Genomic DNA, 6,339 nt, shown 5'->3' on the forward strand with positions numbered 1-6,339 from the left:
ATTTAAATATAAATAGTACTTAACGAAAACTGACCACACGATGTACGATGAACGGTCAGGATTACGAGAGGATTCCCCAAAAAAGGATTTGACAAGGATCCTTTTCCAGATTTTTCAATATAATCCGAACACGAAATAATATTTTTGGTCGAAAATTGTTAGTGAAGGATAAATGGTAAAAAAAAAAAAAAAAAAAAAAAAAAAAAACTCAGGACACTAAGGAATAGAAGGGCATTTTTGCCCTTGTATTGTTAATGAACAGTAATTTTCTGCTTGGGTTTTAGCATAGAGATAATGTTACACGCTAATTTGTGCTCCTTTCAGCATTAATCCCTCGGATCCTCACCCAAACATAGCCTTAAAGTTTTAACCAATTGCAAATCTTGAGCATGTTGGATACAATTAGGTGATGAATTAGAGTTAAAAAAAAAAAAAAATGCTGCAAGCACAGACATATAAGTAGCTAATTGATGGGTAACTGTTTAAGAAACTCTTAATTTAGCAACTTAAACAATATAAGATAAGAGAGAAACCTATTTCTTTTTTTTTTTTTTTTTTCAAAATTTTCTCAGGGAAAACATAGATAATGGAGATTGTATATATAATCAGTGTTCTAAAAATCGGCCTAGGTGATTTTTTTTATAAATATTTTTTTATTAATTGTGTGCTTTTTTCTTTTTTGGTTTCATGGTGGTATACTTATAGAAATGGTGTACCTAATTTGCAAATGATGGATTTACTACAAGTTCATCCAATAGTGAAACGAATTAGAGCACCTTTGAGAGGATACATACAAATAAAAGAAATAAACTTGATACAACAAGGTTAAATAATTTAGTCTATGTCCAATCCAATGCAAGGATCATGATTCATGAACAAGAAGAATTTAATCTATCATCCAAATCCTCCTCATTATGATTATATGCTTACTGTTTTTTAAATATTGAACTTTTTGGATGTATATATTTTGTGTATTCTTGTACTTCTATTTTTGCATTTTATCATTCTTTTATTATCCATACAAGTATAGTTTTTTTAGGTGTAAATAGGCACGGGGTTTTTGAACATTAATCCTTGCAAAAGATTAAAATTTAAAAAAAAAACTGGTGCTGGATTAAATATTCAATTTAATCCCTTGAAGAGTGCTTTTATCAAAATTTACATTCAATTTTTGTTATTTAATGTGTATTTTTATTTAATCTCTCCATATTAAATTTTAATTTTATTAATATGCACATATTTAGTTTTTTTAATTATAAATGAATGTAAATGAGAAAATATTAAAAGACATTTGTGATACAAAAATATATAAATACATAAGTGTACAGAAATGACTGTGCCGAAATATATAAAATTGACTTTTCTGTACCGAAATATTTGTACCTACATGATTGTACCAAAATATATTATAATGAACCTAAATGTATGTACCAAAATGTATTACATTGAATTAATGTACCTAAATGTCAATACAGAAATGTACGTACCAAAATGTACATACCTAAATGTCCATATTGAAATGTATGTACCTAAATATCAATACCGAAATGTATGTACCAAAATGTATTTACCGAAATATAATATATTGAATTAATGTATCTAAAAGTCAATACTCAAATGTGTGTACCAAAATATATGTAATGAAATGCATTATATTGAATCAATGTAATTACATGTTTGTACCGATGGATATACCAAAATATTCAAATATATTAATGTATCTAAATAAAGAACATACAAAATTGCTATCGGAATATAAATTATAAAAGAATTAGTTACCTAAATGTCGACATTAAAATATATTATGATGAATGAAATAAAAATTAAATTTAAATGTAATTGATACATTAAAATAAAAATAAAAAGATAAATAAAACATCAAAATAAAACAAATAAATGATATGATTAAATGTACTAGGGACTAAAATTGGATTTTAATTTTACACAAGGTTAATGTCTAAAACTCATCTTTTTTAAGGATTAAAATGAAGTTTTCTATTTACAGAAATCCGTCTAAGCAGCCTAGGTGCTAGGCCCCTGCCCACCGCCCGACTACAGCCTAGCGATTTTTAGAACCTTCTATATAATCATGGTTTTTGTTAAGCAAAATCCTAGATCATTAGAATTCTAAATCTCGGTTATCAACAAAAACAATCACAAGTTTCAGAGATAGAGAGATTACTTGAGCTGAAGCAGAAGATGATATGAATCAATGGGCAGGTTTTCTGGGGGCTTTTGGACAAAAAAAGGGAGCGCCTTAGCCCAACAATTCTTATTTTGGTCTTTGGCCAGGATTTTATTGACCCGACCTGAGTTTATTATTCTTTTTAGAGTAACTGTTAATTTCCTCGAACTTTCACTTATCTTTCGATTTTTCCTTTAAACTTTTATATTTGAAAAATTAAGGAGGTTAAGCCCATCCGCTTTCCCTTAGTATAGATGATATCGTCTTTCATATATTTCATCCATGCCGTCCAATCCTAAGTTCCTAACTAGATTACCATGAACAATTAAAAGTGCTTCAATTTGAAATTAGATATATAATATTAAACACTAATTTGTGTTCATTTTGGCATTAATCCCTCGGAACCTCAACCAAACATAGCCTTAAAATTTTAACCAATTACAAATCCTGAGCATGTTGGATACAATTAGGTGAAGCATTAGAGTTAAAAAAAAAATGCTCAACATCAAGTTTTACCACTACAATTTTACATGATCCAAGCACATACACATAAGTAGCTGATTGATGGGTAACTTTTTAAAGAAACTCTTAATTTAGCAACTAAGCAATATAAAAGAGAAACCCATTTCTTTTTTCTTTTATTTTTTCAAAATTTTCTCAAGAAAAACCCAGACAATGGAGATTGTACATATAATCATGGTATTTGTTAAGCAAAATCCCAAATCACTAGAATTCTAAATCTCGGTTATCAACAAAAATAATCACAAGTTTCAGAGATAGAGAGCTTACTTGAGCTGAAGCAGAAGATGATATGAATCAATGGGTAGGTTTTCTGGGGGCTTCTGGACAGAAAAGGGAGCGCCTTTGCCCAACAAATCTTATTCCGGTATTTGGCCAGGATTTTATTTGACCCAGCTGAAGCAGAAGATGATATGAATCAATGGGTAGGTTTTCTGGGGGCTTCTGGACAGAAAAGGGAGCGCCTTTGCCCAACAAATCTTATTCCGGTATTTAGCCAGGATTTTATTTGACCCGACCCCAGTTTATTATTCTTTTTAGAGTAAATTGTTAATTTCCTTCTTGAACTTTCACTTACCTTATGATTTCTCTCTTAAACTTTTTTTAACCCCTAACCCCAATCTAAAGCAAATTTTTATTAGCTAACCAACCATGATGGTTGGGGGACCCCACTAACCCGAGGGTTTAAGGGTGCACTTTGTGTGATTTCACCCAAGGGTGAACAGACCAAGACCACCGTAACCTCACCTGGTTAGGCTTCATCGAGGCAACCAAACACTTTAATGCCTTGCTTAGTTACAAGTCCATGCAACAAAGCTCAGCTCCCTTAAACTTTTATATTTGAAAAATTAAGGAGGCTAAGCCCACCTCATTCCCTTAGATGATATCGTTTTTCATATATTTCATCCAAATTGACGTTAATTCACATTAACTCTTGTCGACCTGTATGTAGGACTTGAACTGGAGGCTTAGTATTATTCAGTGCACTTAAGGAGCCTGAGGAGGTCATGTATCTCAAGTGAAGTTTCCATATATCAACTGGATTTATGTTAACGCTTTAGCTGATTTTTTTTAGGTTACAAGAGGATGACATGTATTTCAAGTTAGAATACTTCACAATTATGTAGCCTCTATGTTCCATGCCCATTCACAACCTCACGATGTTGCTGCTTCTATATCACAACCCCAAGCTGTTGCTTCTACATCACAAGCTCAACCTTAGTCACTACAAATGACAATAGGTTTAGTTACAAGGTTCCAACCAAACGAGGAAGGACATGGAAAGTGTAGTTAATCTAAATGTGTTATGTGTATTTTGAACATAACACTAATGTGAAATCCCAAATTTTGTTATTTAATTATGTAGTTTGTATTTATGTGATTTTTATTTTATATTAAATTTGTCAATTTTAGAGTTTTAATTATTTAGTTATAAAGTTCGAATTTTCATAATTAATCATTTAAAATTCTTAGAATTTTCAGGGTCACTCTTAATGTTTTTGAATAGAACTTGATTCCACGAATGCATAGACAAAACTGTTTGCGAAACAAAATTGTGACGAAGGAGTAATGAGTGAACAAAGTTAAGGGCTATTTCATCATTCAAATTTTTATATAAAGGGGGATCCAGAAAATTGGAGAGGGGGCCGCTGCCAAATGGCAGTTGACCCAATTATCCCTTGACCCGCGAATGACTCGAGTTCTAGACCAGTTTTTTTGCACAATTTTCGACGCCATTCTGGCGTTTTTCCGGTGATTCCTAGCCATCAATCACCTGCAAACTAATCACCGACATTCCTTCCTTCATTTCAAAAACATGACCTAAACAAGTTTGAGGGCGACAGAGCAACATTGAAGCCAAATAAAAGCATACCCATTTTAGGGTTTCCAACAGTTTGAGGGGATTTCAGGCGCCTTCCTAACTGAATTGGACTTCGTCATAGGTATGAAAATTGTGCCACTTACTTGCAAAATTTGATGGAAATTAGAGTCGGTTGGATAACTGTGTTTCATTCACCGTAGCCACCGCTCGTGGCGGTGCATGGGGAACTTCTACAACCTGGATTTTGGACAGAAAGATTTCCTCAATGTCCTGAGTTCATATCCAAAGTCCATTTGTTGGAACTTGATACAATGATTGATCTGTTCGAATTAGGGGATAACTATACTGACGTTCGATTTTGGTACTAGACGATGATTCTACCGTTGGGTCGTCACCAATTTATAGGATGTTATTGTACATATTAAGTAAGGACCTGAGAAATTTGTGGATTGGGAATCCGACGTACGGATATTCTGAATTGAAAGGATCATAGAATTATTGACCTTTGTAATATACGATGATACGACCGTTGGATCATTATGAAATTATAATATATTTCTTGCATAATACATGAGGATGTAGAAACTTACGGATCAGGAATCCGAAGTTCATATCTTCCTGAATTAAATTTCTAAGTTTTTAGAACCAATCATTGACCATCACTTAAATTTGCGACTGGCGGAGATCCGACTGTAAGATCATGAAATTTTAATCAGTTGTTTTAGAAACATATTGAGACTCTTAGGAAGTTAGGGATCGGAAATCTAGTGGGTGGATCTTCCAGATTAGATTACTAGGGTGGTTGATCGTTTCGTTGACCATGTTGACCGAGGGTTGACTTTTGGTCAACATGTTCTGAATCATTCTTAAATAATAAAGTTAGTATTACTCGAGACTCGGTAGAGCCTAGTGGGCCTATTTTGGTTAGTGAACTATCCCTATTGATGTATTTCTCGATTCACGTATAAATGACACCTTATTGTGATATACATGTTTATTGAACTTGTAGATGATATGAATGTAATGTATGATTACTAGTATAAAAATATGAGCCTAGATCCTTATTAGAAGTATTTAGTAGAACTTGTATGCCTATATGACAAGGTATTTAGTTGTCATATGAAATTGATAATGTTTGTGCTCACGTTGTAAATCATAAGCGCGGAGGTGAAAGGAAAGATGTGTGGTGATATGGTTTCATTATGTAGCAGTGGTACAGGGATGGTCATGTTTGGTATATCTGCTATGTGGGACTGTGTAGATGTTAGGGGTGATCATGCTTGAAATACCCGCGATGGGTGATCACTGCCTATGTTGTTAAACTATATCTATCGTTCTGTTTGATTTATCCGCAATGAGGGACCATATGCATTCTAGGAGTGATCATGCCTGGTATATCCATGATGAGTGATCACTTCCTAGAGTTAGGATATGGTTTTTCTTAGTACATCTATGGTGGTTGGTCACCACCTACTCAAGTTCGTAGTAGAAGTTGAATTGAATGAAGAATACTAACCAAAAATTGGAAAAATACTAAACCTGAAAACTAGTTTGTCTGGTGCTCACAGTTAAATTCAATACATGTGGGCGGTTCTGCGATCAAATCTTCCTTCAGTGCAACTCCATTAACATAGAGCCATCCGTTACCAACCAGCATGAAGTTGGAGGAAATGTGTCGTAAAATTAACAAGTGCTAATGATGAGTGATGAGTGAACTTTATATTATATATTTAACCCTATTCTCAGTATATTTTGGTTATTATTTTGGAAGAATTTTGATACTTTGAATTGTATTTTCAATACAGGACTTTCA

This window comes from Pyrus communis, chromosome 5 (assembly GCF_963583255.1).
Source record: "Pyrus communis chromosome 5, drPyrComm1.1, whole genome shotgun sequence".
Taxonomy (NCBI): domain Eukaryota; kingdom Viridiplantae; phylum Streptophyta; class Magnoliopsida; order Rosales; family Rosaceae; genus Pyrus; species Pyrus communis.